A 12,395-nucleotide genomic window follows, 5' to 3' on the forward strand; every position below is an offset into this window, starting at 1 on the left:
CAGCCGCCTGAAACTGAACTCGGACAAGACGGAGGTCCTCATCCTGGGCTCTTCACCCTCCGCCTGGGACGACTCCTGGTGGCCTCCCGCCCTGGGCACCGCACCCAAACCGACAGACCATGCACGTAACCTGGGCTTCATCCTGGACTCCTCCCTCTCCATGACCAGGCAGGTCAACAACGTCTCCTCGGCGTGCTTCAACATCCTACGCATACTACGGAAGATCTTCTGGTGGATCCCCACAGAGACCAGGAAGACCGTCACCCAGGCCCTCGTCACCAGCCGACTGGACTACGGTAACGCCCTCTACGCCGGTACCACCGCCAAGCTCCAGAAGAGACTCCAGCGGATCCAGAACGCCTCAGCCAGACTCATCCTCGACATCCCACGATCCAGCCACATCTCCGGACATCTGAGAGACCTTCACTGGCTCCCCGTCAACAAGAGAATCACCTTCCGCCTCCTCACCCACGCACACAAAGCCCTACACGACCAAGGCCCGAGCTACCTCAACAGCCGAGTCAACTTCTACGCTCCTACACGCCACCTCCGATCAGCCAACCACGCCCTCGCCGCCGTCCCCCGCATCCGAAGAGCGACTACAGGAGGAAGGTCCTTCTCCTACCTGGCCGCCAAGACCTGGAACTCCCTCCCGACCGACCTGCGCCTGACCCAAGACCACCTCTCCTTCAGGAAGAAGCTGAAGACCTGGCTATTCGAGCAGTAGCGGCACCCCCCCCCCCCAGCGCCTTGAGACCCTACGGGTATGTAGCGCGCTTTATAAGTGTCACTGATTGATTGATTGATTGGCGGCATTATCCTCGTTCAGAAGCAGCACAACCACACACGAATGTGTTTCCTTTCCTTTCAGGGGCAACTTTGGCAATGAGTATTTCTTTATATTAAAACTTATTTTGCTTGTGTGCATTTTTTTTTTAGATCAGTAAGGGCACAGCAGCTTCTCCCACTACGGACAAAACAGAACAACCTTTGCAAGAAGAGGCTAGACTTACTGGCTTTGTAGAAGCCTGTTTAGGCAGAAACGAGAACCAGGTGTTCCTAGAGGCCTGATCGGGTGGGAGCGTGCTTGTTGGCTGCCTGGGGATGATTCTTTTACTTGCCACACTTGATGGATTGCTAGCAGGCAGCTGCTTATATAAACCTGCTGCTGAGGCAGGAAGGCTTGTTCCCATCAGACCAGCAGAAGGACGGGATTTTTTTATTACGTAAGGCTCAGGTATAGTCACTTTTCTATGATGTATACACCACTTTAAATACACAAAATGTGTGCATTGGTTACTTATGTCAGGCTTTTCCTATTCTTATGTTTTCGTTGTAGTTTGATGGTCTAGTGATTCAAAATGACTCCTTCGACTGTCGATTGGACTTTCTCTGACTTTTCAGCTACTTTTCTGGCGCAGGTGTTTTTTTCTTATTTTTTTTCCCCCTTTTGAATATGCATAGCTTTTTTTCTCCTTTCGTACTTTTGCCACAAAAGTCTGTCTTGTATGTAATAATGTTGATGTCTACCCTTTCTGCTAGTGACCCTCCCCCCTTCCTCTGGAGGCGGGTTATCTACCACCTTACCCTGAATTATTTTTCTTACCTTTCTGTATTTTTGCATCTCGTTGATCCTTTCAGTGGCACATATGTGTTGTAGTCGCCCGTTGCCTCGCTGAATCCTCAAACTTTAATGTTTGTTATCTATCCTTCCAGGAGCCCCCCACCCCCTTTCACTTTATTGCTTCGTCCAATGCTACTTGTCCTCTTCCTTCCTCTCGGATGCATTTCTACCTTTTATTATTCCAGCAACATTTCTCCCTCCTTATTGTGCCTTTAGCTGTGTCTCTCCCCCCATGGTAGATTTGTTTCATGTAATCAGTACTACCTCAGTACTGAGATGCGGTAATAACCATGTAAGCCCATCTTAAAGGGGCCCTAGCTGTGGCAATACCTTTCTTTATGGTGCCTTCACATACTGGGCAATGGGCGGGTGGGGGTGGGTGGGGGTATGTGTTTTTTTTGTTTGTTTTTTTAAACCTTAAATCCTGTTTTTATAATCCAGCAAGACTACAATATCACAGAATTTTTAAAAAAACATGGGCATGAGCGCATGGACCCTGGAAACTTGCCAGGGCATATATTTGCCAACATTTGAAAACATTTCCCTGGACACTTTGTAGCACGGGGCTGCTGCAGATAGAAAGTTATTGTTTGCGCACCCGTGTGCTATAAAGAACAGTTTCTCCAACAATATTACCCGGTTCAGTCTCCAACTCGCCGGGACTGTCCCCGGGCGGTTGGCGACTATTGCAGCCTGGCTGCCTCCAGACACAGGGAGGGTGCTTTGCTGCTGATCTGAAGTTTCTAACTGATGGTAGACGGGTTGGCAGCTATGATCTCTATTTCTTTGTGGGCGTTTGCTCCCTGACTGCCCCGGTAGCATTTCACCATACTATTGGCTTTGTGCCTTCACCTAGCTTTTGGCTGTCTGTTTTCTTTCTCTATTGCCTGTTGATCAGATCCCCACTCCTTCCAGTGTAACTTTCTCACCCTCGCAGCCTGCATGCCCGTCCTGTCCGTATCTTATGCGAGGTGATGGTAAATTATTCCTTGTCACCAAGAACACAACCCTCCAGTCTTACACATGTCTTCTATCCTATACTTATGTCCATTTTGCTTAACTTAAGTGAAGAAAGACTACAACTCCCACAATGCAGTTCTTCTCCGAAATGAACGCCTCCGATAGGAAATGTCTTTCGGGTGAAAGGAGCCATTTGGAAACCCTGCTCAAACATGCGTCTGAATAGCTCAGTAGAAATCAAAGAACACGTTTGTGCAAAATCCGTGGTGATGGAAACACGTTGTCAGTCAGTAGTTAATAAACTGGCACACGAGGGGGGGGGGCATGCTCACATCTTAATAAAGATCACAGACCTACGTGAGTAGGGGGGGCACATACAAGCTTTTTCGCGACCCACGTTTGAAGCCATAATGGATTTTATCTGGTCAATGAGGGGTGTAAATCCCTCTATAGGGCGGGAATGTTCACCCCCGACATTAAGGAAGGGGTTTTATCACGAAGAAGAGACGCCAAGAGTAACTGCACTAAAGACGGGTCCCTGCATGAGCCACAGGCAGGCTCTGCCCAGACTTGCCTCCGCATGAAGGCGATGGACGTCTTCCAGGCGCAGGTGTCATCGCACCTTTCCACGGCTGTTCTTGGAAACCCTTCCTAGGCTAGCAGCACCTGGCTGCTAGGGCTGCAGTACTCTGGGTGCTCACGAGAGGCCACGACCGCTCCAGTAGCAGTCACGGTGCTGTACCCCGAGCTGTTACTCGCACACTTAGCTAATACCTGGCACTTGTATGTAGAAACGAACGAGCTGGGAATGGGGAGAAGGCATGATACGGAGTAACTTGGGTGGAACATCTACATACATCGCCATCTGCTACCAGCAAAATGGAACACCAGTGCCCCGAAAACAAACCTTCTGAAACATGAATCTGATCCAAACTGTCTCTGGAGTCACGCACGAATCCTTCCCAACAGCACACGGCAATCACATCATTTCTGACTTTAGTGGTCTCTGGAGTCAGGCTTAAGTCCTTTCTTACTTTATAGAAGTGCTCCTGGACCAAAAGCTGCGTCTTCCAATCGTGATGGCAGAGAATCTATTTAATATGAGAAATAGATAATTTTTAGCTCGCGTCTATGGCTTGAAAAAAATATGCTAATTCTGGCCTGTGGTGATGATGATGTATTATGGCATGAATGTATTCCTTCATGTTCTTAGATAATAAGTCACTTGCGTGTTGATACTTGCGATGCATACTACAAACCTTCCTCCCTGCATTAGATCTGAGGGACAAGACATACAGCGCTCGTCTTTGCTGCCACGCTTTTCATGACAGTAGTGATTGCTATGGGCGTTCATGCCGAATAAACTTTTTGAATAGCTAGCCAGTTCCTATAGTCTGTATTAGCAAAGCCATGCTGGTATCTATCCTGATTGGAGTGAAGCCACCCGGGGTGTCCCTGTTCTCATGGCTTATTCAGCCTTTGTTTTTGGCCATTAGACTCTTTTGTTTCTAGTAGCACCGTACATCTAACTTTAAGTAGTGGGCGAGTCATTTCCCATTATACTCGTTGCCAACAATATTGCCATAATTACAAATGACCCTGGTTGGGGAATGTCTGCTGGCGAACATATTGTCAAAGAATGTGGATAATTGTCAAGAACCCAAATCGAAATGCTATATATTCATGGCAAGCTACCCTTTCAAACCCGTAAGAAGCAATATATCTCTCAAGTTGTACATTTTGGGGGATATGAGGTGAATTGTTAATTATGAGATCGGTGTTATTAACCTATCTAGACAACAATAATGCATCCGTTTGCCCCAGTCGAGAAGAAAAGCTTTGCATAAGTGGTCATCCTATGTGATAATATCTATCTACACATGCCACCCCACTATCTCCTTTAAAATTGCATGTTAGTTTAGTGTATTTCAATATATTTCAAATAATCTTTATTCGGATATTAAAAATAACCATAAAAGATACATATAGTATAATCGGGCCTTCTTCTAATACAAAATATTTCAAACACCTATACATAATTCACATTAAAACAATCATGTTAAAAATCCATCGATATAAACATTCAAAACCGGGACAATAATACTCTGTTCATTTGGGCATATAAAATTTCCACCCTCCCTGGAGAGATGGATCATGAGGCGCCAATATAGATTTTAGTTCTTTCATTTCTACTCCCTATGAAGAGGGCAGCCTGATTAATCCTCACCCCTGGTCTTTCTTAATTTAACTACCAAACGCAAAAAATGTATTATACTGAATAGAGTGAAAGGTTCAGAGGCGAGTTTAAGAAATAAAAGAGCCACTTTAGCCTGTCTTATATTGGAGCGTTTTAGGATTGTTTTTAAAAACAGTGATCGTGGGTAAGCAGAAAAGGGGCAAATTAGGACAAAGTGGAGGGTGTCTTGTGGAGATCTAAGATCGCAACCGCAACACCCTTTTAAGCTTACGTCATGTATAAAACCCGCTGGAACAGACAGGATGTGATGCAGAAGATCCAGTCTAAATCTGGACATTAAAAGTCTATCCTGTCTGTTATACATATTGGCAAGATAGAATTCCATGCCCGGGTTAACTTTAATGAGCTGGTATGACCTTACTGTACTTTTCAACCCTTCTCTAGCCCTAACTAGATGCTGCATGCAATCTATCTTTATAACACCCTTGTTTCTGCTAGCCAACGTGCATGGTTCATAAAAAAAGTTTTCGTGACCCAAACTAGTCAGTACATCCCTTACATATTTGAGCCATGGTATTCGGGGCCACTTGTCCCCTTTCATACAATCCTCTAAAATCAGTCTGCTTAGACTTGCCTCTGGGTTTGTCCATATTTTTATCCAACAAGAAATTGGTTTGAGGCCGACCTTGTCAGTGAGATAATCTATACCTAGCTCCTCATTGGCAATAAACGAAGAAATGCATATTGGCACTTGCAAAAGCCTTTTTAAGAATTTGTCTTCTTCACGTTGGATGTTCCCCACGTCTGTAAAACCCCAAACCTCGCTGCCATACAGGATCTTTGCACAACATACCGAACTATATAATTGAGCGATTTCATGCGGGGACCAGCGACCCAATCTTGTTGCGCAGTTCATAATAGACCCCGCGGCGCTAGGATGTTGGCTACATTTATGACTTACTAGTGGCTTAAAGTTAAGATCTTGGTCAAAAACGATCCCCAGATAATTGAAAATTTTTACTTTTTCAAGTATATGGGTTCCTATTGTAAAACTACAATTCTTAGCTGGCTTTTTACCCACTTCCATGATATATGATTTTGAAAGGTTGGGCACTAAGTCTAAATCCGCCATGAATCTAACAAAACCATTAATAAGTGCCTGTAAACTCCTTCCTGTACGGGCCAAAAGGACTGCATCATCTGCATATAGGAGGACTGGTATACTTCTCCTCCCTATGCAGGGACAGTCTGCCTCCAGTACTCCCAACGCCCTTTCTAGCCCGTTTATATAAAGCGTGAACAGAAATGGCGCTAGGATACAGCCTTGCCGCACCCCTCCCCGGCATTGGAAGTCTTCTGTGAGGTCACCATCATCGGTGAATCTCACCCGTGCCGTTGTATCGAGGTGAAGCGTCTGTAAAACTCGTATCAGTCCTGGTTCAATACCCATCTCTGCCAGCATCTCCCACAGCTTTCTTCTGTTAACACAGTCGAAAGCTGCTGAGAGATCCATAAATGCCAGATACACAGTACCTTCCCTAGCCAGAGTGTATTTGGCCACTAGATGATAGAGATTGAGGCACTGGTCTGTGGTAGAACGCCCATTTCGAAACCCATACTGGAGATCGGTAATAATGTTATGTTCTTCGGCCCAATCCGAGAGACCATTTAAAATGACTCTCCCCAAATCTTTCGCCGTGACATCTATAAGGGATTTTGGGCGATAGCATTGTGGGTCATTTCTATTTCCCTTTTTGAATATTGGCACAATGACAACGGTGGACCACGATCTTGGCAAGCCCACCTCTCTGGCTGCGTTTAGTACCCTGGACAATATTGGGGCCCAGAGGTCTACTTGACTTTTAAGTAAGTCTGGTGGAATCCCATCAGGCCCTGGCGCCTTTCTCAGTGCCAGGCCGGCTATTCCTGATTTTACTTCTGCAACCGTAAATGGTGTACTCTCACCCTCAGGTGATTCTATAACTTGGGGTTGCTGCATCTCTTGATTGCCCCGGTTATATAAACTTGTGAAATGCGCTACCCAAGCTTCTGGCAAAATATGGGACGCCACTTGTGGCTTGTTCGGGGCTTGAAAGCATGGGTCATTTATTATTCTCCAGAAGCTGGTCATATCGCGGCGCTCCGCTGCTTCTCTTAGTGACTCCCAGGCCTGAGATTGAAGGCAATTTTTCCGCCTATTGAAAGCCTTTTTGTACCGATTCCTACAATCAGCAATCGCACCTCTGTCCCTTGGGGCTGTGTTAAGTGCCTGCTTCAGGTTTCTAAGAGCCTTAGAACATTCCTTATCAAACCATCTGGGGCAGAGGTCGGTCTACTTTTTCAATTTACTCCTCAAAAGACTATCAATGTGCTGGGCAGTGCCCTCAAATGCTGCAATCAGGTCGCTCCCCTCTACCGTGCTGTCCAGGCATTTCCACGTCTGACTATCACTGTCTGCAAGGAGCGCTCTGTGCTAGCCCATCGATCTTACTCCATTTAATTCTCCTGCCCTGGTCGTTTGCCTTATATTGTCCCTCAGTGATCCTTTTATCCACTTTAGTACGCGGGTCTGAAATCCCTATTATCAGTTCTAACGGATTGTGGTCGCTAAATGCACTAGGAACTATCGAAAAGTGACTAACCCTACCAATTAAGGCGTTAGAGACGAAGATATAGTCGATGATAGAATCGCAGCCCCGTCCCTTGAACGAGGGAGTCATTGTATTTGGTGATCCGCCATCGACTAGATCCATCGTATGTGTGAGGGCCAACTTACCCAAGATTGTGCCTAGTGCCATACCCTCTCTGGAGTGCTCTGTGTGCCATCCCTTTATGGAGGGGCAAGCGTCCCATATACCTCCTTCCCATTTCAGGTAGGGGCACTGGTTGGTATTAAAGTCCCCCATCAGAATTAACTGGATACTTGAATCCCCGTGTCGTTTAACCCCATTAATCTTTCATCTAGCTCCACCAGATTTAACATCGATTGTCCCGCGTTATAAAAATTTATAAAAATAACCTAGAGACCCTTTGTAATGTATCTTATGCCCTGGAGACAATCAAAGTCCCACCCCAGGTCTTGCCAGCTTCCTTGCAGGGTCAGTGCCACATAAGTAATTAGACCACCCTTGGCTCGACCCATTGGCGATTTGCGGGCCGGGACGAAAAACAGTTTGTATCCCTCCAGGAATAACCCACTGCAATCCGTTTCCCAAGTTTCCTGCAGGCAAATAACTTTGTACCCTTTAATAAAGACTTGCCATTCGCTATTAGAGACTTTAGTTGCAAGTCCAGCAATGTTCCAGGATATCAGCCTCAGCTCCGAGGTTGTTTGAACCGGGCCGCTGGTTCCTCCCTTGATCTTCCTTTGCAAGGGGTTTGTCTCTGGGCAGATTACTTTCAAGGGCGTATCTTCCACCACCCTCACCAGCCCTGCGGGTGTACCAGCTTTTAGATCCTGGGCATTATTTCCTATTTTGGTTACGATTCCCAGGTTCCCCTGGGTGTCAAGTACTCTCTCGACCTCAATGCTCACCAAACTCCCCAGTCAATCTTGTTCATCCAGAGCAGAAAAATTGGAGAGGGGTGCATATCTATTTGAAGCCGAGCGCATGTTATCGTCTCTGCTTTTCTTAAATGTTCTTGGCCATTGCAAGTTCTGCCCGTGGTCAAGGGCACTGTCCCTATAGAAGAAATACAATGGGAGCATCCTTATGCATGACTCTCTCTCGCTCGCCCCATACCGGTTATCTAGAAGTTCTTTAACTAACTCCGGATATCTAAAATTTACAATAATGCAGTCACCTGCAAATATTTTCTCTCCACCCCCGATCCAGGCCACCCTCCTGGCCATGAGAATTTGATCATGTTGAAATCTCCTTACTGGTATATTGTTTTGGATCCAGTGCGCGGCCTTATTAATCAGAGTACTGGCCGATTCCTCGCTGCCATTATTTATTCCTGGTACTCCTACTAGCACTACTGAGTAAGGACAGGAGGCCGGGGGTTAATCTAGTGTCTGGAGACCTGGAGTGCCCTGGATATAGTCCATACTGTTATTCTTAGACGACCTCTTGGGCTTCTTTTGTACCCGACCACTATCCCTAATCTCATGTGGGATACCTAGGTTATCTGGGGCCTCCCTGCTCAAGTCCTTATTGATAGTTTTATCTGTCTCCGGGGGTGTCTTTCTATACTCGCTCTGGGCTTTCTCCACATTAATTGTTACCTTGTTTCTACGGTCAGCCACTGTAGTCCCCTCCTCTCTCTCCTGCAGGAGATCCTTAGTGGGTTGCCCCCTGTTATTGGCCACAAATCTATTTATAATCCCTTCCATATTACAGATTTTCGCCATTACTGGCCCTAAAAAGTGGTGGAGGAGCTGTACCATTTTATTTTCTAATGCTAGGATAATTTCTTGGGTCCCATCCATCCCTCTTACGCTTTGACAATTTGGACAGCCTATATTGTCAGGGTTCTTACTAGTGCCTTTGATGGAGTTAGCCATCCCTTTTCGACTGGGTTTACTGGCACGGGTAGAGCATTGTGATCCACCCGACTCTGAGAGCCCCGCTAAGACTTTTGTTTTTTTAGAGCGTGTAACTACCTCTCTACTAGGACTCCATATAGGGTTAGCATCTCCTGATACTAGATATGTACTAGACCCCTCTCTTGGAACGTCCCCCTGCACTGGTCTTTGTTGGGTAATCATCTGGGTGTCCCCTATGCCATGTGATCCCAATGCGGCATTTTGCCCACCGTTAAACGGCCCTATTGAGCCCACTGTCGTAGTATCCCCCTGTAAACTTAGATCGACAGTTAGCGGTGTGTCAGAAATGTCAGACTGAATCTCGTGGACCAGAGTAGGTTCAATTGAATGTGCCCCTCCGCCGGACGTTATGCAGGAGGCTATGTTACCCAAAGAGGATCGCTTCTTTGCTATTTGGGAATCCAGGGAGAGTCTATGCTCAGCCAATTGAATCTCGTGTACTAAAAGCGATTCAGCTCTTGTAATAAAAGCATCGAGAGTCCTTTTAACCCCTCCCTCCACCCTCAGCTTGGTGATCTTATTTTTGACCATAATCAGACGAAACAGTACTGAGTATCCCTATCACAAACCCTCTTGTTTTAAATACACAAATCTGTTACAGCTAGCAATATTACAGTGAAACCGGCTGTACTCGCCACCCGCCGTTTTTAGGCAGTCTACCTGAGAGCAATGTGCACAAGGCCAGGTCAGTGAGGCATACAACATATATTTAAGTCACCTGAGTGGCAGCATGTAATGTAGGGCCTCTTGTGTCCACACCTACAGGATGGAAATATCAATAGATGACTAAGGCCAGGAAGGGGGAAAGGAAGAACGGGACGTGGCCCAGCCCGGCCTCCTTCGGCCCCTGACGGCCACAGACGGCCCGCCCTTTGCCCGGGCTTAGCCTGGCGCTATCCCGCGATGCAGGAGGACTGCTGTGATTTAAAGCGCCTCCAGGCGCGTAAGCTGCGTCGCCTGGTTCCGCCCTCTGACGCTGGGGAGTCTGGGAGGTGAAGTCCCTCCGCACTGCGGCCGCGATGTTTTGGCGGTGCCGCGGCGGGAGGGAGAAAGAGCAACAATACACAGGGCAGCCACGGATTGAAACCGGTAGGTGCAAGGTCCCAGAGATTAGCCACGAGCTGACTTTAACTTTGTCCCCCGCTCCACCGGAGGACCGCTATGATTTAAAGCGCCTCCAGGCGCGTAAGCTGCGTCGCCTGGTTCCGCCCTCTGACGCTGGGGAGTCTGGGAGGTGAAGTCCCTCCGCACTGCGGCCGCGATGTTTTGGCGGTGCGGCGGCGGGAGGGAGAAAGAGCAACAACACACAGGGCAGCCATGGATTGAAAAAGGTAGGTGTAAGGTCCCAGAGATCAGCCACGAGCTGACTTTAACTTTGTCTCCCGCTCCACCGGAGGACCACTGTGATTTAAAGCGCCTCCAGGCGCGTAAGCTGCGTCACCTGGTTCCGCCCTCTGACGCTGGGGAGTCTGGGAGGTGAAGTCCCTCCGCACTGCGGCTGCGATGTTTTGGCGGTGCGGCGGCGGGAGGGAGAAAGAACAACAACACACAGGGCAGCCACCGATTGAAACCGGTAGGTGCAAGGTCCCAGAGATTAGCCACAAACTGACTTTAACTTTGTCCCCCGCTCCACCGGAGGACCGCTGTGATTTAAAGCGCCTCCAGGCGCGTAAGCTGCGTCGCCTGGTTCCGCCCTCTGACGCTGGGGAGTCTGGGAGGTGAAGTCCCTCTGCACTGCGGCTGCGATGTTTTGGCGGTTCGGCGGCGGGAGAGAGAAAGAGCAACAACACACAGGGCAGCCACGGATTGAAACCGGTAGGTGCAAGGTCCCAGAGATTAGCCACGAGCTGACTTTAACTTTGTCCCCTGGAGGAGAAAGTGGGTAAAAGGCATCCAGTTAATCCTGACAATGATGCTTCTGACCTTCTAGGGGACTTGCTCCCTTCATGGCACACCTCTGCCTGGTAGCTGCTGCCCCTATTGCTGAACCCTGGTCAGGAGTTTGAGGCCTTCCTCCACCTGCAAGTACCTGCCTGCACCTCACTTCTAGTGGTAGAGCGTCTGTGCTCAGCTGGGCTGCCCCTTTCTCTTTTCTGCTTTTTCTGCCATTGTTCTTCTTTTTGCCTTTTCTTCCCTTGTTCATATTTTTTTTTTTTTTTTGCCGCAGTGTTGAGATTGCCCCTCCTCCCCAGCACTATTTAATGGTTACCACACCAAGACCAAGCCTGTCTGCACCTGGACCGTGCCCAGCACCAGGGACACTGGTTCTCGGACGTTTCATTACTTTGACGCCAGCATGCTCATCGCCCTCCAATCCAGACGCTACACCGCCTGCCACCTGACATTTCCAAAGGAGACCCAAGGACCCTTCGCCTGCTGGAACTGCAGCCACACCTTCACCAACGCCGCATACTGTTGCTGCCCAACCGATCTACAGCACTTCCTACAGGCTCAACTGCATCCTGCTAAACGTACGCCCTCCACAAACTTGTCACTAAAAGCTGGGACCTCTTCAGCGGCCCCTCTCCTGACATTGTATTCTTCACAGAAACCTTGACCAATCCCTGCTTCAGCCCAGAGATCACCAAAGCCATCCCCGATGGCTAAGAAATCAATCATAAGGACCACACCGACCGACCAGAAGGAAGCATCGCCATCGTCCACAAGTACACCCACCATCGCCTCCAATGGCCTAACAACAACCATGGAACACCTTCATATCCAGACCAGCCCCAACACCACCCTGGCACCCTCATCTACAGGCCACTCAGACCCTGCCCTTTCTTCACCGACGCCATCATAGACCCCATTGTGCCCCAGGTTCTCGTATCCACTGACTACATCCTACTCGGCGAACGCAACTTCCACCTGGACAACCCCAGCAACCAGTGCACCATGTCCCTGCTGGACAACCTCTCCAACATCAGACTCAACCAGCTAGTCACTGGCTCGACCACGCAGCCAGACACTTGCTCGACCCCCGTCTTCACCACCAGCGGGAACACTGCCTACAGACACACCACCCAACTCCTCTGGATCAACCACCACTGCGTGCATTTCACCTT

General features: G+C 48.3%; 1 protein-coding gene across 4 annotated transcripts in view; it reads left to right on the forward strand.

The window, feature by feature from the left end:
• The first annotated feature begins 1,124 nt into the window (after nt 1–1,124).
• The window catches only part of LOC146809250 (zonadhesin-like), a 173,769-nt gene continuing 162,498 nt past the window's right edge, over nt 1,125–12,395 (forward strand). The window contains exon 1 of one of the 4 annotated variants that reach the window (XM_085616074.1): nt 1,125–1,237. The gene's annotated coding sequence lies outside the window, so the exon portion shown is untranslated. The remainder of the gene's footprint in view (nt 1,238–12,395) is intronic. The other 3 variants (XM_085616076.1, XM_085616073.1, XM_085616075.1) reach the window with 3 other exon arrangements.

Source organism: Triturus cristatus, chromosome 7 (genome assembly GCF_964204655.1).
Source record: "Triturus cristatus chromosome 7, aTriCri1.1, whole genome shotgun sequence".
In the NCBI taxonomy this organism is placed as follows: domain Eukaryota; kingdom Metazoa; phylum Chordata; class Amphibia; order Caudata; family Salamandridae; genus Triturus; species Triturus cristatus.